At 39.0% G+C, this 27,976-nt stretch overlaps 2 non-coding genes and 4 pseudogenes across 2 annotated transcripts; all 6 read left to right on the top strand.

Moving 5' to 3' along the window:
* Window positions 1-615: 615 nt before the first annotated feature.
* LOC132361192 (small nucleolar RNA SNORD116) lies at window positions 616-707 on the top strand. The gene has a single exon (XR_009501501.1). It is a non-coding gene; the product is annotated as a small nucleolar RNA SNORD116 (small nucleolar RNA).
* A 2,788-nt stretch (window positions 708-3,495) lies between these two features.
* LOC132361655 (small nucleolar RNA SNORD116) lies at window positions 3,496-3,587 on the top strand. Its single transcript, XR_009501928.1, has one exon. It is a non-coding gene; the product is annotated as a small nucleolar RNA SNORD116 (small nucleolar RNA).
* Window positions 3,588-14,636: 11,049 nt separating this feature from the next.
* Window positions 14,637-14,718, top strand: LOC132361199 (small nucleolar RNA SNORD116; annotated as a pseudogene).
* Window positions 14,719-16,161: 1,443 nt separating this feature from the next.
* LOC132361197 (small nucleolar RNA SNORD116) lies at window positions 16,162-16,243 on the top strand (annotated as a pseudogene).
* Window positions 16,244-17,921: 1,678 nt separating this feature from the next.
* Window positions 17,922-18,001, top strand: LOC132361355 (small nucleolar RNA SNORD116; annotated as a pseudogene).
* Window positions 18,002-20,302: 2,301 nt separating this feature from the next.
* LOC132361360 (small nucleolar RNA SNORD116) lies at window positions 20,303-20,387 on the top strand (annotated as a pseudogene).
* The last annotated feature ends 7,589 nt before the right edge of the window (window positions 20,388-27,976 follow it).

Below are 27,976 nucleotides of genomic sequence, written 5' to 3'. Positions count from 1 at the left end.
CGGCACTCTTTTTGCTGATGGCCACGTGCTCTGAAGGCGTCTGCCCCATGATGCATTCACGTTTGGCTGCGAACACACAGACAAGCTGGGCAGCAAATGAAATGCTGAGGCAAGATAGAGTGCATATTGCTGGGTGGTATCGCTCTGTCCCTCTGTGCACCCGTGCACCATCCTCAACCGTGCGTGTGTTCTCTCACCCCGAGCCAGGTGGAGTGCCAGTTAACGAATGGCAGCAGCAGCATGGGGCCCTCTGTATAGTCCATGATATCCAGTGAAGTGAGGACAATGACACAAGGCGAGGTGAGGCAAGGAGAAGGAGTCTCAGAGGGGTGTTGGCGTGAAGTCCTTGAGCTTTCTGGTGGAAACCTTGTGGCAGTAAGCAGAACTTCTTTGCCGAAACCTAGATGTTTCGCCATGGGGACTTGTGCACCTGGACTACACTCTCACCTCCTGGGCTTTTCCCGTGGCACCCGAGCTCCAATGTCCTGTGACGTGACTGCACTTCCTGCCCCATGGCTCGGTTCTGTCCGCTCCTGACTGCAGACATGATTGAGGTCGCTGGCTGCCGGTGGTGGAGGCTGCAACTTTGCACGTCCAGACTTTGAGCAGGTGCTTCAATCGATGATGACTCCCATAAATTCATTCCTTTGAAATCTGAACAAAATGAGTGGGCAATCTCCATCATCTCCTCATTGAAACTGAAGTCCAGTACGTGGTTCCCAAAGGAAAAATAAGGAGAGGTTCATGTTACATTTGCTACCGTGGGCGTCTGCAGCAACTTCGTTCAGTTTGAGGGTGGCAGGCTTCTTGTGGGGAAAGAGCCATTGGGAAGGAGCCTGGGATTCCCATCCACGTGGGATGGCTAGGGACAGTGTGCCATCTCTGGGCACCTGAGTCTAGCCAGGACTGCTGTTCTCTGCTGTGGTTCAGCCTTCTGGTGGGAGAGGAAGCATGAGCCATTGGCGGTACTATGGCCTGCCACTGAGTTCTACAAGCCTCTCCCGCCCTCTGGTCATTGCCTTGTGTCCTCAAGGAAGCAGAAGTCTCTGCCCTCAGGGTCAGGGCAGGAGTCCTGGCCTACGCCAGGCTCCTTGGGAGACAGGATGCAGTTTCGGTTTCTCCTGCTGATCGGGGAAATCAAACGGGCCCCTGTTGGGCTTCCCTGGTGGCACAGGGGTTAAGAATCTGCTTGCCAATGCAGGGTACACTGCTTCAAGCCCTTGTCCGGGAAGATCCCACATGCTGCAGAGCAACTAAGTCGTGCATCATAACTACTGAGCCTACGCTCTAGAGACCGTGAGCCACAACTACGGAGACCACATGCTACAACTACTGAAGCTGTGTGCCTAGAGCCCATGCTCCACAACAAGAGAAGCCACTGCAATGAGAAGTCTGCTTACCACAATGAAGAGTAGCCCCTGCTCACCACAACTATAGAAAGCCCTCACACAGAATGAAGACCCAACGCAGCCAAAAAAATAAATTAAATAAATAAATTTTTTAAAAAATGGGCCACTGTCCCGGACTTGGGTCAAGCTGATGGCTACTCCTCGAGTTGTGTCCCTCTTGTGTGTTACGTGCAGAGGGGCTGGAAAATGCTTTAGGTAATTACCGGGAAAATCTAGCTTCTCTGGTGAGAGGTGGCTCTGGCACCTTGCGGTGAGAGATTTTGATCCTGGCAGAGAAAGAAAAGCAAGGTGAGTGGCAAATACACGTGCGAAGGCTGGCTAAGCCCTCAAGTTTTACTGGTGGTAGATGGATCGACGGTGGCCATAGGGTTCCCAGAACTCCTTTGGGATGCCTTCCGGCACATTTGGAGTCACGTGTAGAAAAGGATTAAGGGTGCATGTTCATGGACCATCCTGCCCTTTTCCTCTCCTTTGTTGATTTGCTTCATGGCGGGTCCCTGTGCCAGCAAATGGTTGCCTTCCCGACACAGTATTGTGTCTTCTCATGGGGGCCAATTTGGAGGCCTTGGGGTGTTTTGTCCCGTCTGGCCACGTTCCCCCTGTGTTGAAGATGTGAAGGTGTTCCTCAGGACATCCCAGCATCGTTGCTATACCCGGCCCACATAGCATTCCCTGAGGATTGGAGCTCTTCCTGGAGGTCATTGAGCACAACCATGCAGAAACAAGGGAGTCGTCTGCCAAGGAAAGGCTACAGGTTTAAGGGCAGGAGAGGATGTGGAGTATGGGGATCATTTTATCCTGCCACTCACTGGTGCGGTGAACCTGTGGTCTCCGGCATGCCTGGCCTCAGGTCAGAGAAGTCATGGCTGTTCAAGGGTCCAGGCTGTTGGCTGAGTTCTCTTCTTGTATGACTCTGCATGACACGTTGCTTCTGGAGGACCTGGGTCTCATGGCATCTCCAAGGACATGGCACTGATGGGCCCAAATTGTGAAAGTACAAGGCACCATGGCAAGTTACCCAGTTCCTGCAAAGGTCTTTCGCTGCACCTTTGGACATCAGAATGGCTCTGATGCCATTAGCTCTCCATGTGGTCCAAGTGAAGGTCCTCTCGCTTGGCCAGAGACCAGGAAGCATGCCTGCTGCTAGTTGCCCTTGTTCAGTCCAGCGGTGCCTCAGTGCCCTTTGTCCTGGGGCCCGAGGAACCCCTTTTGATGGAGGTCATCACTTTCGGTCATGGCCGTTCCACTGTGGAAGATCACAGGGACCCTGTTTCCACTTGATGGCGAGTCAGTTGTGCGGAAGTGTATGTTCCTAGAGCAGGTGTGTTTCCCTAGAGGGCAGTGGCTCTTAGGCTGAGGGAGCCCAGTTCCCCTGAGGGTGTCTCTGGTGTTCAGGATGACATCCTTTTCCTGTGTCGGAGAGGAGAGAGCTCAGGAGAGGAATTGCAGGGCCCCAGAGCAGGGAGTTGATGGACAGTGGTGCTCTTTGTCCTGATGGCTGCATGCTCTGAAGGCATCGGCATCCCGATGTATTCACATTTGGCTGCTGATACAGAGACAAGATAGGCAGCAAATGAAACGTTTAGGCGAGATAGAATGCACATCCCTGGGTGGTATTGCCCTTTCCCTCGGTGTGCCATGCACCATCATCAAGCGTACGTGTGTTCTCTCACCCCGAGTCAGGTGGAATGCCAGGGAACGAATGCCAGCAACAGCCTGGGGCCCTCCGTATAGTCCATGATACCCAGCGAAGTGAGGACGATGTGGCAAAGCAAGGCATGGCGTAGGTGTCTCGGAGGGGTGTTGGCGTGCAGTCCGTAAGGATCCTGGTTTAACCCTTGTGGCAGTAAGCAGCACTTCTTTGCTGAAGCCTAGATGTTTGGCCACGGGAACTTGTGCACCGGGGCTACACCCTCACCTCTGGTCTTTTCCTGGGGAACACCAGCTTTGATGCCCTGAGACTTGACTGCACTACCTGCCCCATGGCTCTGCTCTGGCCACTCCGGAATGCTGACATGATTGAGCTCACTGGCCGTCCTGTGGTGGAATCGACAACTTTGCATGTTCAGCGTTTGAGCATGTACCTGGATCGATGATGACTCCCACAGATGCATTCCTTGGAAATCTGAACAAAATGAGTGAGAAATCCCTACCATCTCCTCACTGGAACTGAGGTCCAGCACGTGGCTCCCAAAAGGAAAGTAGGGAGAGGTTCACGTTGCATTTGCTGCCATGGGTGTCCACAGCCTCATTGTTCAAGTTGAGGGTGGTGGTCTTCTTGTGGGGAGAAGAGCCACTGGGAAAGGAGCCTGAGGTGCCCATCCAAGTGGGAAGGCTAGGGATAGCGTGCCGTCTCTGGGCGCCTTTGTCTAGCCACGACTGCTGTCCCCTACCACGGTTCAGCATGCGGGTGGGAGAGGAAGCGTGAGCCATTGGTGGGCCTGTTGCCTGCAATTGAGTTCTACAGGCCTCCCCCAACCCCTGGTCATTGCCTTGTGCCCTCAAAGAAACAGAAGTCTGTATGCTCAGGGTCAGAGCATGAGTCCTGGCCTAGGCCACGCTTCTTTGTCATGTTCTGTTTGTGCGACCGGATGCAGTTTAGGTTTCTCCTCATGATCAGGGGAAATCAAGTGGGCCAATGTCCCTGGGAGTTGGGCCAAGCTGATGGCTCCTCCTTGGGTTGTGTCCCTCTTGTTTCTTGTTTGCGGAGGGACTCAAAAATGCCTTAGGCAATTCCCTGTGAAATCAACCTTCTGTGGCGAGGGGTTGCTCTGGCACCTTGCTGTGAGATGTTTGGATCCTGGCCCAGAGAGAAAGCAAGGCGAATGGGAAATACACATGAGATAGTTGGCTAATCCCACAGGTTTACTGGTGGGTGTGTTGATCGATGGTGGCCATAGGCCATTACTTTGTGATGCTCTCAGGCGCATTGGAGGCACGTGTAAGGAAGAAATATGGGTGCAATTTTGTGGATCATCCCACCCTTTGCCTCTCCTTTGTTGATTTGCTTCATGACGGGTCCCTGTGCCATCAAATGTTTGCCTTCATGGCATAGTATAGTGTCTTTGCATGGGGGCCGATTCAGAGGCCGGGTGGTATTTTGTCCCCTTTTTGCCATGGTCCCCCTGTGTTGAAGATGTGAGGGTGTTCCTCAGGACAGCCCAACGTCTTTTCTATACCAAGCCCACATAGCGTTCCCTGAGGTTTATAAATCTTCCCAGATGTTATTGGGCGCCTCCATGCGGAAACAAGGGAGTCAGCTGCCAAGGAAAGGCTACAGTAGGTTTAAGGGCAGGAGACGATGTGTGGTATGGGGGTCATTTCGTCCTGCCACCCGCTGGTGCGGCAAGCCTGTGTTCTCTGGCGTTTCTGGTCTCAGGCCAGAGAAGTCATGCCGTTTCAAGAATCCACGTTGTTGTCTCGGTTCTCTCTTTGTGCGGCTGTGGGAGATACGTTAGTTCTGAAGGACCTGGGTCTCACGGTTTCTCCGAGGTCATGGCACTGACAGGCCCAGAGTGCAAAAGTGCAAAGCACCACGGCAAGTTACCCAGTTGCTGCAAGGGTTTTGTCCCGCAACTTTGGGCATCGGAATGGCTCCTATGCCATTAGCTGTCCATGTTGTCCAAATGAAGAGACTTTGGCTTGGCTTTAATTTCATATGGAACTGTGCTCGTTAGTCCCCCTTACCTAGTTAAGTGAGCCAGGTCCAGGTGGTTTGTTGACTTTGTATCTTATATCCTTGCAGTTTTTCCATTCTTCTTGTAATGTGTCCCAGCAAACTAATTTATTCTAGCTTTGTTAATCATGATTATTTTTTATAGTAAATATTCATCTTTTGTCATTGGCCAGTTTTTTTCCTTGACCTTTTATTATATGTGTTATATTGTGATACAGTTGCCATTTTCTTCAGACAGTGTTGTTTTGTTTGTTTTTTTCCAGAGCCTACGTTTTACATTTTCAAATGGTTTCCAGCAAGAATTTTAATAGACCCTGTGTGTTCATAGGGGATAGTGTCTTTTTGACCTTATTTTGTTATTTATTTGTCCTTTTAATGTCATTGTCATAGTCTTCTGTTTTTCCTCTTTTTTTTATATGGACCGTTTTTAAAGTCTTTATTGAATTTGTTACAATATTGCTTCTGTTTTTTTTTTTATTTTCTATTTTTCTTGGCCATGAGGCATGTGGGATCCTATGTCCCTAACCAGGGATTGAACCCCCACCCCCTGCATTGGAAGGCAATGTCTTTACCACTGAACCGCCTGGGAAGTCCCTAGATATTTTTTAAATTAATAAACTACAGCTAAATATTTCTCAGTGCTGTGTCAGGTACACCTTCTTTCATTTTTTGCTCTCATATTTTCCTGAAATGTTGTTATATAATTGAACTTTTTAGTTTTACATTTTATTTCCAGCTATCTTTTAGATTACAGTGTTTTAACTGTAGATTTTTAAAAATTCTGAATTCACGCTTTTATATGTTTGTCCTACGACCGCTGTATTTTTAACCTTTAGTTGATTAGTATTCTTTTTTAATGAGTTATTTAATATCTAGGCATCTTTTCTTTTTAATCACACAGATCCTTATTAGGATTTGTTTCTTAGATTTTATTTTCTGGTTTTAAAATGATTTTAATATATTGATCTACACTAATTTCTCTTAATATTTTTCCTGTTTTGTCAGCTCTAATAGTGGACCTATCTGGTGAGATTTTCATATTTATTATATAGGTTAATTTGTATTTCAGTTATTTATTTATTTACAATTCATATTATTTTTTTTAAACATCTTTATTGAAGTATAATTGCCTTACAATAGTGTGTTAGCTTCTGCTTTATAACAAAGTGAATCAGTTATACATATACAATATGTTCCCATTTCTCTTCCCTCTTGCATCTCCCTCCCTCCCACCCTCCCCATCCCACCCCTCTAGGTGGTCACAAAGCACCGAGCTGATCTCCCTGTGCTATGCGGCTGCTTCCCACTAGCTATCTATTTTACATTTGGTAGTGTATATATGTCCATGACACTCTCTTACCCTGTCACATCTCACCCCACCCCCTCCCCATATCCTCAAGTCCATTCTCTAGTAGGTCTGTGTCTTTATTCCCGTCTTGCCACTAGGTTCTTCATGGCCTTTTTTTTTTTTTCCTTAGATTCCGTATATATGTGTTAGCATACCGTATTTGTTTTTCTCTTTCTGACTTACTTCACTCTGTATGACAGACTCTAACTCCATCCACCTCATTACAAATACCTCCATTTCATTTCTCTTTATGGCTGAGTAATATTCCATTGTATATATGTGCCACATCTTCTTTATCCATTCGTCTGTTGATGGACATTTAGGTTGCTTCCAGGTCCTGGCTATTGTAAATAGAGCTGCAATGAACATTGTGGTACATGACACTTTTTGACCTATGGTTTTCTCAGGGTATATGCCCAGTAGTGGAATTGCTGGGTCGTATGGTAGTTCTATTTGTAGTTTTTTAAGGAACCTCCATACTGTTCTCCATAGTGGCTGTATCAATTTACATTCCCACCAACAGTGCAAGAGTGTTCCCTTTCCTCCACACCCTCTCCAGCATTTATTGTTTCTAGATTTTTTGATGATGGCCATTCTGACTGGTGTGAGATGATATCTCATTGTAGTTTTGATTTGCATTTCTCTAATGATTAATGATGTTGAGCATTCTTTCATGTGTCTGTAGGCCATCTGTATATCTTCTTTGGAGAAATGTCTATTTAGGTCTTCTGCCCATTTTTGGATTGGGTTGTTCGTTTTTTTGTTATTGAGCTGCATGAGCTGCTTGTAAATCTTGGAGATTAATCCTTTGTCAGTTGCTTCATTTGCAAATATTTTCTCCCATTCTAAGGGTTGTCTTTTGGTCTTGTTTATGGTTTCCTTTGCTGTGCAAAAGCTTTAAGTTTCATTAGGTCCCATTTGTTTATTTGTGTTCTTATTTCCATTTCTCTGGGAGCTGGGTCAAAAAGAATCTTGCTGTGATGTATGTCATAGAGTGTTCTGCCTATGTTTTCCTCTAAGAGTTTGATAGTGTCTGGCCTTACACTTAGGTCTTTAATCCATTTGGAGTTTATTTTTGTGCATGGTGTCAGGGAGTGTTCTAATTTCATACTTTTACATGTACCTGTCCAATTTTCCCAGCACCACTTATTGAAGAGGCTGTCTTTTCTCCACTGTATATGCTTGCCTCCTTTATCAAAGATAAGGTGACCATATGTGCGTGGGTTTATCTCTGGGCTTTCTATCCTGTTCCATTGATCTATATTTCTGTTTTTGTGCCAGTACCAAACTGTCTTGATTACTGAAGCTTTGTAGTATAGTCTGAAGTCAGGGAGCCTGATTCCCCCAGCTCCATTTTTCGTTCTCAAGATTGCTTTGGCTATTCGGGGTCTTTTGTGTTTCCATACAAATTGTGAAATTTTTTGTTCTAGTTCTGTAGTTTGATAGGGATTGCATTGAATCTGTAGATTGCTTTGGGTAGTAGAGTCATTTTCACAATGTTGATTCTTCCAATCCAGGAACATGGTATATCTCTCCATCTATTTGTATCATCTTTAATTTCTTTCATCAGTGTCTTATAATTTTCTGCATACAGGTCTTTTGTCTCCTTAGGTAGGTTTATTCCTAGATATCTTATTCTTTTTGTTGCAATGGTAAACGGGAGTGTTTTCTTAATTTCACTTTCAGATTTTTCGTCATTAGTGTATAGAAATGCAAGCGATTTCTGTGCATTAATTTTGTATCCTGCTACTTTACCAAATTCATTGATTAGCTCTAGGAGTTTTCTGGTAGCCTCTTTAGGATTCTCTATGTATAGTATCATGTCATCTGCAAATAGTGACAGCTTTACTTCTTCTTTTCCGATTTGGATTCCTTTTATTTCTTTCTCTTCTCTGATTGCTGTGGCTAACACTTCCAAAACTATGTTGAATAATAGTGGTGAGAGTGGGCAACCTTGTCTTGTTCCTGATCTTAGTGGAAATGGTTTCAGTTTTTCACCATTGAGGACAATGTTGGCTGTGGGTTTGTCATATATGGCCTTTGTTATGTTGAGGAAAGTTCCCTCTATGCCTACTTTCTGCAGGGCTTTTATCATAAATGGGTGTTGAATTTTGTCAAAAGCTTTCTCTGCATCTATTGAGATGATCATATGGTTTTTCTCCTTCAATTTGTTAATATGGTGTATCACACTGATTGATTTGCGTATATTGAAGAATCCTTGCATTCCTGGGATAAACCCCACTTGATCATGGTGTATGATCCTTTTAATGTGCTGTTGGATTCTGTTTGCGAGTATTTTGTTGAGGATTTTTGCATCTATGTTCATCAGTGATATTGGCCTATAGTTTTCTTTCTTTGTGACATCTTTGTCTGGTTTTGGTATCAGGGTGATGGTGGCCTCGTAGAATGAGTTTGGGAGTGTTCCTCCCTCTGCAATATTTTGGAAGAGTTTGAGAAGGATAGGTGTTAGCTCTTCTCTAAATGTTTGATAGATACAATTCATATTATTTACTGGAGATTATTTTCTTTTTTATTTGTTTTAAGGTATTTTTTATTTACACTGTAAAATTTTTTCATCAATATTTTAATATTTTTTCTATAATTGCACTTTTAAGCTTTTGTTTCCTTCATTGATTTTCTGGTCACATTCTGTTCATGATTATTTTTCTTGTATAGTGTGATTTTTTCATTCCTATTGGGCAGTTTTTTTTTTTAATTGAAGTATAGTTGATAAACAATGTTGTAACTATCTCTGCTGTATAGCAAAGTGACTCTGTTATACACACATACACATTCTTTTTTTATATTCTTTTCCATTATGGTTTATCACAGCATATTGTATATAGTTCCCCGTGCTATATATTAGGACCTTGTTGTTTATCCATTCTAAATGTAATTATTTGCATCTACGAACCCCAAACTCACAGTACATCCTTCTTTCTCCTCCCATCCCCCTTGGCAACCACAAGTCTGTTCTCTATGTCTATGAGTCTGTTTCTGTTTTGTAGATAGGTTCTTTTGTGCCATAATTTAGATTCTATGTATAAGTGATATCATACTGTATTTGTCTTTCTCTTTCTGACTTACTTCACTTAATATGATAATGTCTATTTGCATCTCTATTGGGCAGTTTTTCATATTAAATTGGGATACCTGATTTCTACTTAAATTTTTATTTTAGTTCCATGATCCCTGTGTTGGTTTATTTCAATGTCTTATCATATTTTTCTAGGGTGTGGTTTCAATTGCAGTCCGATTGTCAAAGCCGATTTGCTGCTGTTTTGATCCCTTTGTTTCTTTGGTTTTGCTGGACCTTCACATATCTCCTACTAGTCCTGTATAAGGTGTTGGAAAGTTTTTTCTAGACTGGGTTACCTAAGGCTCTCACTGGGGTAAGGGAGACTCCAGCATACAGAAATGAAGAGTTCCTCTTAATTAAGGTTGCTCAACAACATGGGATGACCTGACCTTTGTCACCCAGCTTTTAGCCTTTTTAGGTGCAGAAAGAGTTTCTCTCTTCTAGACATCTTTGAGGCTAAGTAAATGAGAATACCTGCAGTGTAGGGATTCCTAGGCCAACTGATCAGTGAATGTGTTACAAATCTTTGCTCACTTTTGCTCTAATTTTGTAGTTCAACTTAGAATCAGCACTTGTTTTTTTATGAAAGAACTAATTTTTTTCACCTTGAGAAGTGAAATGATGGAGAATATCATGACTATATCTGCCATCCAAACCTCACAGTCCAGTGGGAATTCTCACACTGGTAAGCATTTTGTCCTGAGAATACTGACATTAGAACATTTTAACATTCCAATGATAATAAAACTCTGGCCAAGCTAGTCAACTGTGAGACTAGGTCATTGACTGTGATGATTGGTCTCTGTGATTTAAAACTGTGGGTCATTGTGTCTGAGGGTGTTGGAATCCTGAGTGCTCAGTCTCTGCCACATATCTCACGTTTAATGTTCTTCTACAAATGTACCTGTATTGATGATGACTTCAGAAATGGATCTCAGTGGGGTCTGAATGAAATGACTGACAAAATTACTTCTGAGAGGTGAGGTCCAGCACAAAGGACTATACTAGGCAAAAAATGGAGGGAGTTCAATTGATCAAGAAGTACTACTAATAGTGACTATGGTATTTGAAAGTTAACCTGGTTGCATAAATTATAGGAAATAAATTTTTTAGTTGTCTATAAACACCTGATTATCTGGTGGCAGAAAATACTGGACAGTATTTGCTCTGATGGAGGGTAGAGATTAACACAATTAATATTGTTGGAATAACATCAGAAATATTTCAGGAGAGAAATATATTATTTTATTTAATGTCAGGGTACATTTGTGAACCTTACCATCTTGTGCCTGGCAGACCAATGGACACATTTACTTCTCATCTTTCCACATTTTATTTTATTCCTACATGCAGCATGGATCAAGTACTGTGTTTCATATGAAAGAGAGGTGACATAAAGGACAGGATTCAGAATAAGTCTGCCTTTCCATCCTTAAGGTCCATTCTCAAACTGGTAAGAATTTTGTCCTGGAAATACTGACATTTCTCATAGGGGTAATATAATATTTCAATAACAGTAAGTCTTTGACTATGCTAGTCAGCCTTGGAGCCTTGGGAAGTATATGTGATATATGGTCTCCATGACTGAATATGATAGGTCAGTGTGTCCATGGGTGATGAACTCCTGAATGCTTGGTCTGTTGCTTAACTGAGCCTCAAAGTACCCCTTTTAATAATGTCCCTGGATTGATGATGACTGTAATTATTGATCTCAGAAAATCTGAACAAAATGAGTGACCTAATCAGTTCTGGGAAACTGAGGTCCAGCACAGATACCCACCCTGTGCAAAATATGTGGAGGGAGTGTTGAGTTTGTTCAGTTGTGAGGTACCAACAGGGACTGTTGTATTTGAAAGCTTACGAACGTGCATGCGTTCGATAAACTGAATTAGGCAGAGGTCTGTACTTCTACAGTGTTGGGATAATAGTGAAACTCTCTAAGTGCTCACCTGGCAGCATTATTTATGTACTTAGTAAACAGACTCTAGAGAGCCAGCACATGAGAGCAGAAAATGTGGGTATGGTTATGCTTACACATGTTTGTCTGAGCTGCTGGAGTCTTCTGAGTAACGGTCTCTTTAGGGTAATTAGATGGTCAAAACTCAAAGAGATCACAGGTTTCATGGGTTTTTATTCTTCATTTCTACATTAAGTGAAACAATTACATGGAAATTGAAGCATAGGTACTATATTTTGGAATGTCTTCACAGTATATTTAATCTGCTCGCCAACCCAGTCTTAAGTTTTCAACTGTTGTTTAGTTGTGTCTCTCTTTTTCCTCTGATCATGTGAAGAAGAAGTTTCATATACATTTGATTGCTGGCTTCAATTATATGCTGTAATAAACATTTTTAGATGTGAAATCATGTTTAAAATTCTTGCATTTTTATATGGATTTCATGACTTCTGCCCTCAGTGTGTTTCAAATGTGTATAAGAGAGGTCCTGGTTGTAATGCATGGTTCTGAGGCATGTGCTCTGGGGAACTCTGAAACTAATGTCTTATTAAAAAAATTAATCTGTATACTACCATGTTCCAAATAGTGAGTGTAACTCTTCTGGTGATATCAGTTGTCCGGTGACTATCTATGGTGAATGTTATGTAAGCTTTTATGATTTAACATTATATTAAGAAGATTTTCTTTCTCAACCTCCCTAATTTTTGCTTGTGCTTTGTAGGTTGGAAGTGATGTTGAATGGAAGGTACATTTTATTGCTTGGAATTCTCACCACTACACCAAGGAACTGCTGTTTTTGTAACAGCTTTCTCACCTGGGAATGGCAAGAACAATGTATTCCAGAGATAACCCAATTTTCAATAAGTTTTTTGCAGGATTATTTTTGTTATTGTTTTTAAGAAGTCAGGAATTCACATGGTTTTTTAAGGACTGTTAATTCAAATACTGTGAGGCATTAATAATATGGTGAGTTATTCATGTTTTCTGTCTCCTTTATTTCCATAACTTTTGCTCTTTATTTGTTTGGAATATTATTTTTAAATAACTAAGTAAAGAAATAAATGAATACAGTTAAATGCAGGTGCACAGTGAACCATTCCATCTTTTGCTTGGTTGATAAATGGACATTATCGCTTCTCATCTTTACATATTACATCTTTACATTCTATTACTACAATTCAAGATGGACCAAGAGTTGGGTTTCATATGAATGAGTTTATTCCCTCTTCTTGAGATCTGACATGAAGGAGTATTTCAGTAACAATTTTGCCTCTCATCCTTAAGGGCCAGTGGGAATTTTCATGCTGGTAAGCACTTTGTCCTGAAGATACTGACATTCCTCTCAGGGAGTGTAACCCTCCAGTGACAATGGGACTCTGGGGTCACCAGTGATGCTGACCTCCACGGTTGAATAGTGTGGGCCAGTGTGTCCCAGGGAGATGGATTCCTGAGAGCTCATTGTCTGCCACATGTTTCATTCTAAAGTTCCCTTTTATAAGTGTGCCTGGATAAATGGTGACTTCAAAAATGGACCTCAGTGGAATCTGAACAAAATGAGTGACAAAATCGCTTATGTGAGCTGAGATCCAGTCCACGGACCATGCTAGGCAAAAGTGTGGAGGGATATTCAATTTGCTCAGCAGGTGTCCCCCAGAAAGGACTACGGTATTGAAAAACTAAGATGCTGGCATACGCTAGAGGAACTGAATTGTACAAAGGTCGATAAATAACCAATTTGGGGATGATATGATAACTCTTTGGGTACTTGGCTGCCAACATGTACAAACTTGTAGTAAATAAACTCTGGGTAATCACCACTTGAATAATGAGTTCCATGAGAAACCTTTGTAACTACACTTGAACCATTCACACATTTATCTGAGCTACCAAAATCTTCTGAGTGATTATTGATATCTTTAATGTGCTTAGATTGTCAAAATTCAAAGATATTGTATTATGAGCTTCTACTTTTCCTTTTCTGTTAAGTGGAACAATTATATGTAAATTGAAGAGTAGATGTGTGGAATCTTCACAACATATTTTAATTTGCTTGCCATCCCAGACACCAGAATTAGAACAGTTGTTTCTTTGTTTTTCATTTTTCCTACAAACTGAGCAAGTAATTTCATATATTTTGAACGCTGGCTTCAACTACTAAACGTTTTTAGATGTGAAATGATTATACTTCAAATTCTTAGATTTTTACATGGATATCATTGGCCCCTTTCATATATTCTCAATGGGTTTCTAATGTGTTTAAAGATACATCCTAGTTACAGTAAATGATTTTGCAGTGAGTGTTTTGGGGAAACTTTGAGACAAATATCTTAGAAAAAATTATATCTATTCTACTGTGATCAAAGTTGTGAGCATAATTGTTCTTGTCATCTCATGATCCAAGGAATATCTATTATGAATTCTTATAACTTCTTATAGCTGAATATTCCATTAGGAAAACTTTGTTTTGCAGTTTCCCTAATTTCCTGTGCACTTTTTTATTGGCCATGACATTAGGATTCCATGAATATCATCACCACACCATTGAAGTACTGATTTTGTCACTTGTGCCAGCTCTCTTAACTGGGAAGTAACAAAACAATACACTCCTAGGGTAACATCCAATTTTAGTAAATTTACTTTTCTGGATTATTTTTATTATTTTTTAAGTAATCAAAAATTGTATTGAGTTGATGAATAGTCAGTTAATACAAACAACTTTACTAGCATTAATAATCTGTTGAGGCATCTGAGGCTTCAGTCTCCTTTATTTTTAAGATTTTATGCTTTTCTCTACTTTAACCAGAAACATCCCAGAGGAGTAATAAATTAGGATATTTTACATAAAGATACATAGCACATCTTCTTGTCTTATGCAATTTTGACAAATAGACATGTATACCTTTCACCTTTTCACATTTATACTTTCCCACAGGTAGATATGGACCAAAAACTAGGTTTCATATGGATGAGTTTCTTCCTACTCCTTGATATGTGCCATGAAGGAAAGTATTAGGAATAATTCTGCCTTCCATCCTCAAGGGCCAGCAGGAATTCTAATATCAGTAAGTATTTTTTCCTGAAAATACTCCATCCCAGGGAGACGGAGTCCTGAGAGCTCAGTGTCTGCCACATATCTAAGGATCAATGTCTCTTTCACAAATGTGCCTGGATAGATGATGACTTCAAAAATGGATCTTGTTGGAATCTTAACAAAATGAGTGACAAAATCACTGATGTGAACTGAGGTCCAGCACAAGAGACCATGCTAGGCAAAAATGTTGGGGTAGAGCTCAGTTTGGTCAGCTAGTGGAACCTATAGGGTCCATAGTAATTGAATGCTATCCTGATTGCATACATTAAGGGAATTGAATTTCACAGAGGTCTATAAATATCTGACTTAAGGATGACATGGCAACTCTTTGAATGCTTGGCTGGCAGTATCCATGCATTCATAGTAACCAGATCCTGGAGAACCAGCACAGGAATAGAGAGGCTGGTGGTAAATGGTTATGTCTACCCATGAGCCATTCACACATTTTTCTTAGGTGCCTAAGTCTTCAGAGTGAAGTCAATTAGGTATTCAAGGCAGAATATATGAGTGTTTATTTATCTCTTAAAGTAAAAGAAAAATATAGAAATTGAAGAGCAGTTTCTATTTGTCAAAATGTCTTCCAGAATGTTTTAATTTCCTTGCTGACCAAGTCACAAGTATTGGAAGAGTTTTTTTCCCTGTCACCCAAAGAGGAATTTTCTAGGCGTTAATGTTATGGATCCAAATAGATGCTGTATTAAACATTTTTAATTAAAAATATTATATTTCCAGTTATTTATATTTTACGTAGTTTTCATTGCCCAGTATTCATATTGTGTTAGTGGGTTTCACAGTGTTGAAGGGGAGATCCTAGTATTAATGCCTGATGCTGAGGGAAGGCTTTGGGGAAACTTTGAGATCAAGGTCTTATGACTTTCAGTGTTACCCTGATCCAAGTAGTGAGCATTATTTTTCTTCTTATACAGATAGTCAAGAGAATATTTATGGTTTATTCCTTATAATCTGTTATTAGTTAGTAAACTTTCAATTATGATGGTTTGGTTTGTCAAATTCCCTAATTTCCCAATATATTCAGTAGATTAGAGGTGATATTGAAGTTGGATGGAATTCCTCCCACTTCTTCAAGGAACTGCTGATTTTGTCACTCATACCAGCTCCCTTCTACAGAAATAATCACAACAATGCACTCCAGAGGTAACATTGCAATTTTTAATAAATGTATTTTCCTGGGTTTTTCTAGTATGTGTTTTTAGTGAGCAAGATTACAGATGGTGTTTTGGAGCCTGTTAATCCGAACAATGTGAGGCTTTTAATAGTCTGGGTCATCTGAGGTTTCTGTGTACTTTTTCCTCAGGATTTTAATACTTCCTCCATTTTGAATAACATCAGAAGATCCTACTAGAGAAATAGTATTTTTGTATACTTGTGCATAGTGAACATCTTGTGTTGTGCGTGGTTAACAGGTGGACACATATACTTCTCATTTTTCCATAATTTTACTCTATGCCAGCATATCGACATGGACCAAGACCTCAGTTTTGTATAATAGTGTGGGCTACTGTGTCACAGGGAGATGGAGTCCTGAGAGCTCAGTGTCTGCCACATATCTCAGGATCAAGGTCTCTTTCACAAATGTGCCTGGATTGATGATGACTTCAAAAATGGATCTCGTTGGAATCTGAACAAAATGAGTGACAAAATCACTTATGTGAACTGAGATCCAGCATAAGAGACCACATTAGGCAAAAATATGGAGAGGATTCAGTTTGGTCAGCTAGTAGTAACCCCCATAAAAGGACTATGATATTAGAAAACTAAGATGCTGGCATATGCTAGAGGAAATGAATTGTACAGAAATTATAAATAACCATTGTGGAATGACAACTCTGAGTGCTGGGCAGGCAGCATCTTTACACCCATAGTAAACAAACAGTGGAGAACCAGCACATGAAATGGTTGTGCTTAAACTAGGGCTTTCGCACAGTTTCCTTAGATGTTGCAGTCTTTTGTGAAGATCAGCCTGTTTAGGTCTATTAGATAGCCAATTAGAAAGAAATTATTAGTTTTTGCTTGTCATTTATCTCTTACGTAAAAGAAATATGGGAAAATAGAAAAGTTGATTGCATTCGTGAGATTATCTTATATCATGTTTTAATTTGCTTGCTAACCTATCAATTCAAAGAGTAGAATATGTTTTTTTCTTTTTCTTGTCACTCAGGGAGAAATTCCTAGATATTTGATGATGGGTTAAATTTGGATATGTCATTAAACATTTTTAACATGAAATGATTAAATTTCTAATTCTTGGAATTTTATGTGGATATCATCAGCTAATATTCATATTCCTTCAGTGGGTTTATATGTTTAAAGAGAAGTTGTAATTTTAGTAAGTAATAGTCAGGGGGAATTTGGGGTCAACTGTGAGATGAAGGTCTTAGAAAAATTGATTTCCTATGCTACCCTTTTCCAAGGAACAAACATAATTTTTTCTCATTATATAGATTGTCAAGTGAATATCTGTGGTTAATTCCTTATTACTTTTTATCAATTGACATTCAGTTGGGAAGGTTTCATATCACAACTTCCTTTATTTCCTCTGTGCTTTGAAAAATGGAAGTGACTTTGGAATTGCATGGAATACTCACCGCCATAAAAAAAAGTGCTGATTTTGTTGCTTTCACCTGTTCCCCCTCCTGGGATGGAACAGAATAATGAACTCCAAAGGTAATAACCAATTTTAAACAAATTTTCTTTTTACGGCTTATTTTTATTATATTTTTTGTAATCAGATAAGTAATTGGTTTTGTGAAGTATCTGTTAATCCAAATAATGTGAGTTATTAATTATCTGGTGAGGTCCAATATTTTGTCTCCTTTATTTCCAAGGTTTTTGTGCTTTCTCCCTTTGAATAACATCAGAAACATTCTAGTAAAGTAATATGTGTATATTTAATATGAAGGTACATAATAAATCTGCTTGTCTTGTGCATGTTTGACAAATAGACATATATACATCTCATTTTTCCATATTTTTACTCTATTTCCACAGGTATGGACCACTGGTTGAGTTTAATATGAAAGAGTTTATCCCTCTTCTTGAGAGGTGACATGAAGGAAAGTATTGAAAATAATTTTACCATCTCATCCTCAAGAGCCAGTGGGAATTGTAACATCAGTAAGCATTTCATCCTGAAAATATTGACATTCCTCTTAGGACATTGTAACACTCATATGACAATGAGACTCTGGCTGTGCTAGTCAGTCATGGGGCTGTCATCGACTGTGATGACTGGTCTGCATTATTGAATACTGTGGGTCAATGTGTCTGAAGGTATCAGATCCCTGAGTGCTCAGTGACTGCCACATATCTCAGGATCAAAGTCCCTTTTACTAATGTGCCTGGATTAATGATAACTTCACATATGTTTCTCATTGGAATATGAACAAATTGAGTGACAAAATCATTTGTCAGCTGAGGTCCCTCCCAGGTACCATGCTAGGCAAAAAATGTGGAGGGAGCTCAATTGGTCTAGTAGAAGTACCAGCCAGGACTGAAGTGTTTGAAAGCTCACCTGATTGCATACATTAAGGGAAATGAGCTGTACAGAGATCTATAAATGTCTGGTTTAGGGACGACATGGAAACTCATAGAGTGCTTGGCTGACAGCATCCATTCACTCATAGTAATCAGACTCTGGAGAACCAGCACATTAGTAGTGAGACCCAGGATATATGTTTTTGTCTACCCTTGAGCCATTCACAAGATTTCCTTAGATGCTACAATCTTGTGAGTGAGCAGTAGTCTATTGAGGTCAATTACATAGTCAGTTCAAAAGATATTATGTCTTTACTTGTCATTTTTTTTAGATAAAGCAAATATATGGAAATTTAAAAGTAGTTTGTATTTACAGGAATATCTCAGGGGATGTTTTGATTTGATTGTTAACTCAGTCACAAAAATTCATACAGTTATTTTTCTTCTCACCCAAAGAGAAATTTTCTAGACATTTGAGTGATGGAGTCAAGTATATGCTGCATTAAATATTTTTATTTGTGAAATTATTGCGTTTCCAGTTCTTGGCATTTTATTGGTTAATATTCATATTCCTTCAGTCTGTTTCACATGTGTTTTAAGGGAGATCCCAGTTTTAATGAGTGATTCTAAGTGTCCTTTGGGGAAATTTTGACCAGGTCTTAGAACAAATGACTTTCTATACTTTCCTGTTCCATGGAACAATGCTATTTTCATTCTTATCATACAGGTGGTCAACAAATGTATGTAATTAATTCCTTATAACCTCTTATCAATTAATATTCAACTTGGAAGGTTTTCTTTCTCAACTCCTCTAATTTCCTCTGTGGTTTGTAGGTTGGAAGTAATATTGGAATTGCATGGAATTCTTACCACCCCACCAAAGAAGAGCTGGTTTTGTCACTTCTGCCAGCTCCTTATCTAAGAAGAAATCCAATGATGCACTCTCAAGGTAACATTTAATCTTTTATAAATTTTTCCTGGGTTATTATTTTTTAAGTAATCAAGAATGTAATTGGTGTTGTGTAGAGTCTGTCAATTCAAACAGTGTGAGGACTTAATAATCTGGTGATTCTTTGAGGCTTCTTTCTGTTCTTTTCCAGAATTTTTGCATTTTCTCAGTCTTCCTACTAATGCCTCATACAGGAATTAAGCATGGAGACGATGGTAAAGCCATTCCTCACCAGCGTGGCGGAGAGAAATTGTTTCTACTGAGGGGTGTGCTTGGCCAAATGTCACTGAATCCTCAGCAGTGTGGCCTGGTGAGCACCACCCTGACAATAGGACGGGAAGTATTTCATGGTGAGAGGGCTCAGTGTCTGACTTTTCCTCTCTGCACCCTCCCAACCTCTCTAGTCACATGTCAGTATTTATTGTGCCTGTGTGAGTCCTGCCTGCATTGCTGTGACCATACCATGTAGAATCAGGCATAGAGTAACTGTGCATCCTCTGCAAATTGCCAGGTTCCTGAGCTCAAGCAAGTTTAGTGCTATAGGTGATTTTTAGACGACTGTTCTTTATTTCCCTATCATGGCTTTTTGCAGTTTTCTCCTCCCCAATCCATTCGGTCATCTTTGAGGATAAAATAATTCTGAGGTTTAATTTACAGAATATATATGCATTATATGTATTGTTTTGATTGAATTGTTCACCAGGCTAACATTTTCCTGGAACTTTAAGCACATTCCGACAGTCTGATTGCACGTTTAATTTGTCTGGCAGAAAATGTTGGACAATATTTGCTCTTATGGAGGCCAGAGAGCCTAACACAATTAATGTTGTTGGAATAACACTGAAAACATCGTAGCAGAGCAATGCATTAGCTTATTTAATAGGAGGGTACATTATTGAACCCTACTGTCTTATGCCTGACAGACCAATGGACAGGTTTACTTCTAATCTTTCCACATTTTTATTCTACTCCCACAGGGTAACAAGGATAGAGCTCAGGTTTCCTATGAAAATGTTTATTCCTTCCCCTTGAGATGCGACATGAAGGAAAGGCCCATCCTAAGAGGCCAGTGGGAATTCTCAAGTCAGTAAGCATTTGTCCCTAAAATATTGACCTTCCTTCTAAAGATTATATAATATTCCAATTACCGTAAGGCACTGTCTATGATAGTCAGCTGTGGAGCCTGGATCACTGATGTGGGGTCTGGTCTCCATAACTGAGTAGAGTAGATAAGTGATGAACTAAGGAGTTTCTTTCACTTTCTGAGGTGAGCAGTGCCCTATTTTAGAAACTCATGTGTATCAATGATTGCTATAATAATTGATCTCATTTAAAAATCTGAACAAAATGAGTTACACAATCACTTCTGTGAAACTGAGGTCTAGCATAGATACCCACCCTAAGCAAAATATTTACAGGGTGGAGATCAGTGATGTCATTCATGTGGTATCAGGAAGAACTGTGGTATTAGAAAGCTAAGCTGCTTGCCTGCATTAGAGGAACTGAACTGTACAGTGTCTATTCATATCTAATTTTCAGGCGAAATTGCAACCCTTTGAGTCTTTAGCTGGCAGCATAAATACACTTGTAGTAAACAGACCCTGGGAAACTAGCACATGAGCACTGAAGATTCTAGAAATGGTTGTACCTACACTTGAGCCATTCACACAGTTGTCTGAGCTGCTGGAGTCCTCTCTTGAGGGCTATTTATAGGTGGTCAAAATACAGATTATGGATTTTTACTTTTCCCTAGTAAGTGAAACAAATATATGATAATTAAAAAGTAGGTACTATATGTGAAACCTTCACAATATATTTTAATTTGCTTGCCAACCAGTCACTAGGATTGAATTATTGTTTCTTTGTTTTTTATTTTTCTCATCAACCAAAAGAGCAACACACGAGTACTGGCTTCAACTATATACTGCATTAAACATTTTCAGATGTGAAATGATTAAATTTCCAGTTCTTGTGTTTGTTTGTTTTACATGGATTTCCTTAGCCACTTTTATATACCCCCAATGGATTTCTAATGTGTTTAAAGAAAGATCCTAGTTATAATGGATGAAGTTATGGTGGGTACACTGAGGAAACTTTGAGACAAATGTCTTAGAACAAATATTTCTAAACTAATATGTTCCAAGGAGTGAGCATTTATAGTTCTTGTCATATTGATTGCCACTGAATATCTTTGATGTATTCCTTATAACAACTTGTTACTAAATATTACATTAGGAAAGTTTTGTTGCTCAACTCCCTAATTTCACTTGTGCTTTGCAGATTGGAAGTGATGTTAGAGAGAAGGGACATTTTGCTGCTTGGAATTCTCACTGCCACACCAAAGAAGTGCTGTTTTTGTCACTTGCACCAGCTCCTTTCTCTGGGAAAAATCAAAACAATGCCTTCCATATGTAATATCCAATTTTAATAAATGTATGTTCCTAGATTATTTTATTATTTTATTAAGCAATTTAGAATTTTATTGCTTTTGTGAGGTGTCTGTTAATCCAAAGAGTGTGAGGCATTAATAACCTGGTGAGTCATGTGAGGCACTTTTCCACCCCAAATTTTTGCACTATCTGTCTTTTGAATAATTTCAGAAACATCTCAGTAGAGTGATAATATGTATTACATGCATATACATAGTGAACACTCCTGTCTTGTATATAGTTGACAAATGGACTCATCCTACTTCTCATCTAAATGCACATTTATTCTTTCCCACAGGTTGATGTGTTCCAAAAACTGGGTTTCATATGGATGAGTTTATCCCTTCCCCTTGAGATGAGACATGAAAGAAAGTGTTGGGAATAATTCTGCTTTCCATTCTCAAAGGCCTTTGTGAATTCTCACAAAGGTAAGTATTTTGTCCTGAGGATACTGATATTCTTTTAGGGACTTGCAATGTTCCAATGACACTGAGAGTCTATCTGCATGAGTCAAACATGGAACTGGGTCACTGATTGTGTTTGCTGGTCTCCATGACTTAATAGCATGGACTGTGTATCCAGTGGTGATGGGATCCTTATTGTTCAGTGTTTGTCACCTATCTCAGGCTCACAGTTGCTTTATAAACATGCTGGGGCCAATGATGGCTTCAATAATTGATCTGTTGGGAAATCTGGACAAAATGAGTGACAGAATCACTTCTCTGAAACTGAGTTCAATATATATAAAAGGACATATAACAAAATTAGTGTTACTCTGAAGTAGATTGTGATAATTTAAGGTGCTTTTGTAAACCCTAGGGTCAGTACTAAGCAAATAACTCAAAAACATTAAAAGAACTGCCGAAGAATTAAAATAGTACAATAAGAAGTATCTATTTAATACAAAAAAGGCAGCTAAGAATGAACAGAGAAACCAAAATGATATGACATCTAGAAAACAGATAGGAAAATGGCAGGCATAAATCCAACCACATGACCATTATATTAAATTTAAAAGACAGAAACTGGGAGATTTCATTTAAAAAATTAAACAGGTATACATTGTTCATAAAAGAGATACTTTAGAACAAAAAAGACAAACTGTCTGAAAGTAAAAGATTAGTAATTATATCATGCAGAGAATACCCAGAATAGAGCAAGAGTGGCTATACTGACATCAGAGAAAATAGTCTTTATGGTAAAATATTACTAGAAATGAAGAAGGATATTATACGATAGAAGGTTTAATTACATAATCATCAAGTAATAGTGTCTCAAATTACATAAAGCAAAAACCGACATGATCAAAAGGATAAATAGGCAATTAAGCAGTAACATCTGGCCTGAAGAGGTACTGAAGAGGACCCTCTTCTTAATAATTGATAGACCAATATAGAGAATCAGTGTGGTTATAGCATACTTGAGCAATCTTATCAACCAACTTGACCTGACATATATAGAACATTCTACCTACCAATAGCAGAGCACAAATTATTTTCAAACACATCTGGAACATTTTCTGGCATAGGTCATATGCTAAGTTATAAAACTGAACTCAGTGAATTTTAAAAGATTGAAATTGTGTAGAGTATGTTCTGTGACCACAGAAGAATTAAATTAGAAATCAAACAAGTCAATCTGGGTTATTACTAAATATTTGGAAATTAACATCCTTTACAAGAACCCATGGTCAAAGACAAAATTATAAAAGTAAACATTTAGAACTGAGTGGGATACAACTAAAGACATGCCTAGACAGAAATTTATAGTTTTAAATGATTATATTAGAAAAGAGGAAAAATATCAAACAAATAATCTAAGCTTTAACCCTAAGAAGCAAGAAAAAGACTAAACTAGAGAATTAAACCCAAATCAAGTAAAAGGGAGTAAATAATACATTTCTGAGCAAAGGTCAATGACATAAAAGTAAAGCCCAGAATAACTATAGGGAAAACCCATGAAACTGAAAGCTAGATTGGTTGGAGGAATGCTACTATTTGTCTCATTGTGTTTTCTTGAGAGGAGGTGGCTCTGGAGGAAAGCAAAGTTCTAGTTGCACTTTAAACTCAGTAACAGGGGCTTCCCTGGTGGCGCAGTGGTTGAGAATCTGCCTGCCAATGCAGGGGACACAGGTTCGAGCCCTGGTCTGGGAAGATCCCACATGCCGCGGAGCAGCTGGGCCCGTGAGCCACAATTACTGAGCCTGTGCGTCTGTAGCCTGTGCTCCACAACAGGAGAGGCCGCGATAGTGAGAGGCCCGCGCACCGCGATGAAGAGTGGCCCCTGCTTGCCACAACTAGAGAAAGCCCTCGCACAGAAACGAAAGACCCAACACAGCCATAAATAAATAAATAAACAAAAAAATTTCTAAACTCAGTAACATGCCATTGATATTAGGTTTGCATTACTATCAGTATCAGTGCTGATCTCTGTGAAGTTTCCAGAAGATTCATTGACAATATACCACCGTTCAAATTTACCTGTTGCTAGCCAGTGGTTTTTTTGATTTGTTTTTGTTTATTTGTTCATTTTATTTTGCTTGTCAATAGTTTAATCTATTTTGGGAGGACCCTTGTTATAACATCAGATACATACATTAATAATATGGTGAGTCCTCCGTGGTTTCCATTCCTATAGATTATAGGATTTTTCACACTTCTGTGCTTAGCTCAAAGCATAAAGGCATTGGACATTGAGAGTGCTTGAATAGTTCCTTCCTTTTTAGGAATGAAGATGATGTTGGGCCAAAATAAGGTATATGATTGAGAGAAGGTCCCTGAAACCTCAGCAGTGTGTCCTGTTGAGTGACCATTTGAAGAGAATGGGAAACTGCCCCAAACACAGTTCATGACAGAATGGAACACTCTATGCACTCCTTACCTGTTTAGTTATTTTTCTCAAATTAATGAGTATTCACAGTGTATTCTCAACATAGTCGATGTCATCATCCTGGGGTGAAAAATTGGTTCTTGGGGATCAAAAGAAATCTTAAATATTACAGTAGTTCATTGTCCTCCAAACAGCCATAGTACATAAGCAGATATACAGCATATCTGTGGTACTAAAATTTGGGAGCAGGGTTGAAAACTAGGAGAAAATGTCTAAGAAGGATATCCAGGAAGGTGATGGGAAAAAAAGGTTGTGAAACACTGTTGAACATGTTTCTGCCATCCAACTATATAAAAATCAGGTGTGATGTAAGCCAGAGCACTTGCTACCATTTGCCAAGATTTCCTTAGTAGTAGCAGGTTTTACAGAGACAGGGATTTAAGAAGGTTGTGTTTCTTTTCCCAGTAGAGGCACTTAATATCTTTCTCTTCCTCAATACATTATCTTAACTTAGTTCTTAAATATTTTCTGAAGAAGTGTGTCTGTGTAGGTTCCTTTGAAGGCAATGGCTGCTTATCTTCTATTGGGACTTTCAGAAAACTCAAAGTCCACATCTATATATTTTCCAGCAGGAATATTTAGGACTAAATTTGCTGTGTCTGAGACCAATAGCTATTGCCATTGTGCAATAACATATGCACAGCGATATGCTATTTCTCACCCCTAAGATTTCCAGACCTTTGTTCAGCAGAAACCAAAGTTCTATTGGACACAAGTTATCTAGAGCTATTACATGTATGTTACTATATGATAAGAGATGTAGTTATTATAAAAATAACATCTTTAAAATACTTGTTGAAATTTTAGGTAAGATTATTTTGGAAAAACGTGTTGGAAAATAGAATTATAAGCTATCACATTATGACAAATATTTCTAAATTTGTTTATTGACTTGTCAGGAAGCAAGAAAATGAAATAAGACAGTGGCCTTGTATCAATATGTTTATATTCAGAAGACCAATGCATGTTTTAACAAGGGTATGTTTTTTGCTTAACTTTAATATAAAAGTTAAAATTTTACTCCTTTACATAAATCTAGTATTTCAATATATCTTAATGGTTGACATAATAATAGAAGAAAACCTGTAAATACATTTGATAAAATTTGTGATATAGTGTTCTGCAGATGACTTCAGAAAGAGTATTCAGCCATCACTTTAAGATAGATACAGTTTTTCATTTGTTCATCGGGTGATCAGCAAAGTTGAGATTAGTAAATCACATGTAAGCCATTGTTCTCTGCATTTTTGAAGATAATCTGAACATAGTAATCAAATGTGTTCTTCATTTTGTCACATCTATAGTTATATTGAGATTGCTTAAAAATCATATATTAAAATATTGTATTTATCGATATGTTTTAGATGAAGAATAGTTAGTACACTTCTGATTATTGCATAGACCAGCACTTTTCACTAGATTATTATTTTGGGGCAAATTTTAGACTACTTTTTTAAAAAGAGTAATCTGGCTTAATCCAGTGTTTCTAGGTATTTGGATATTATTGACAGACATTTTTTCTAAAGATGGTCTTATGATAATTGATAAACTAGAAACAATTTTCTTTTGCCATTGGAATTGTTGGGAGCTTCTGTTGGACTTCACTGGGTTGTAATAGAGAAACCATGTTTTCATTGATCTGTACATAATAGTAAAAAAATTGTTTTCTAACATTTAGTCTTAATGGAATGAGAATATTTTACCTTGCTAACATAATTATTGGTCAGATACTCTCTGTGTCTATTGGACCTCAGGGGGAAGGGAGAACAGTGCTTGTCTGAAGATTGTGCACTTAACACACAAAGGACTTAGCAACATCCACCCTGCCCAGTCTGTGTGTAGCACAGGATACTCACATTTTATGAATGTTTTATTGTTAAATTAGATTACATGCATGTGTGTTTGTGTACCGTTTATATGTACCCATAGGTGCATTTATATCTGCATATACTCTTTCTTAAACTGTTACTTTTCCTCTTTTTTTTCCTGTCAGGTGATAGAGCCTAGAAGGAAAGGGAAACTGTCTATGCCTTTGCCTTAACTTCTGAATGTCAGTTCTAGAGAAGGAGGTGACAACTTACTTCTCAGCCAATGCTCTCCCTTCCTACCTGTGGTCCTTTGGACACCCTCGCAGGTATGACTATACAGGCAGGGAACTGCATGTTTATTAGAAAAAGGCCTCAAATGGATAGGCATTGATATATCTTGCTCTTCTTAAGTTTGATGACATTTGGTTGTAGATAAATAGCATTAAAAACCAATCCAAGAGCCAGATGAGAGTGAGAATAGTAATTGGAAGTTACAGCTTTGGGTCATAACAGGTCTTCCTAAATGGGGGTCTTTCCTCAACTATTCTATCCTAAAACTAAATCTACCTTTATAATACCATTTACTAAGTTACTTCTCAGCTCTTTATTTGTATGATTGATTCATCAAATTGAGTTTTAATTTCTTATGGCATTATGTTTTTAGATTCATTTTTGTGACACAAACACCTAATGGGCTGTCAGACATAGAGTAGGCTTTCAATAAAATTTTGTTTAGGATAGATATATGAATAGATGATATAGAGTGATTTTATAAATAACCTGGCCAACTAAGCAGAAAATAATAAATGATAAAAAAGAAACAATTTTCAGCAGGATCCAGGCAATCTAGTCAGCTTTGGAAATGTACAAGAGAGAAACTCTCTGATACAAGGTGCTGATATTGAAATGTATAGAGTTATGAGCAGCTAGGTATAATTTCAGAGCTGCGTAACGGAGTAGAAAGCAGTTTCCAAATGAAATCAATCTGGGAGAGTACTGAAGGGTGACTTCCCAGCTTCCAGCTGAATTGCCTTTTTCACTGGAAGTGGTGTTTCTTTTCTTTTTTTCCCCCTCAGAGGATGACTTCTTGGGAACTCTTTTGGGAATGAATGATATCAGTAAATCCCTGAAGCAAGATTCTTCAGACAAAGCCTATTTACCTACCTGTTGTCCAAGGGCTACCCTCTGAAGGTAAGGTTTTTGTCAGAATAGTCCTTGCTTTCTAGGAGCAACCACATCTGGGTAGAAAGTTAGACATTAATTTTCTGAAGATTGATAACTTATGGTTACATTCTAATTGAAAGACCAGATTGTATAATGAGTTAAGAGATATAACTTCTGACTGGTGTGAGGTGATACCTCACTGTGGTTTTGATTTGCATTTCTCTAATGATTAGTGATGTTGAGCATCTTTTCATGCATTTGTTGGCCATCTGTATGTCTTCTTTGGAGAAATGTCTGTTTAGGTTTTCTGCCCATTTTTGGACTGGGTTGTTTGTTTTTGTGATATTGAGCTGCATGAGCTGCTTGTATATTTTGGAGTTTGATCCTTTGTCAGTTGTTTCATTTGCAAATATTTTCTCCCATTCTGAGGGTTGTCTTTTCGTCTTGTTTATGGTTTCCTTTGCTATGCAAAAGCTTTTAAGCTTCATTAGGTCCCATTTGTTTATTTTTGTTTTTATTTCCCTTACTCTAGGAGTTGGGTCAAAAAGGATCTTGCTGTGATTTATGTCATAGAGTGTTCTGCCTATGTTTTCCTCTAAGAGTTTTATAGTGTCTGGCCTTACATTTAGGTCTTTCATCCATTTTGAGGTATCACCTCACACCGGTCAGAATGGCCATCATC

Source organism: Balaenoptera ricei, chromosome 2, assembly GCF_028023285.1.
Source record: "Balaenoptera ricei isolate mBalRic1 chromosome 2, mBalRic1.hap2, whole genome shotgun sequence".
Lineage (NCBI taxonomy): Eukaryota > Metazoa > Chordata > Mammalia > Artiodactyla > Balaenopteridae > Balaenoptera > Balaenoptera ricei.
The sequence above is the reverse complement of the archived record's forward strand: the minus strand, read 5'-3'. Positions and strand labels throughout refer to the sequence as shown.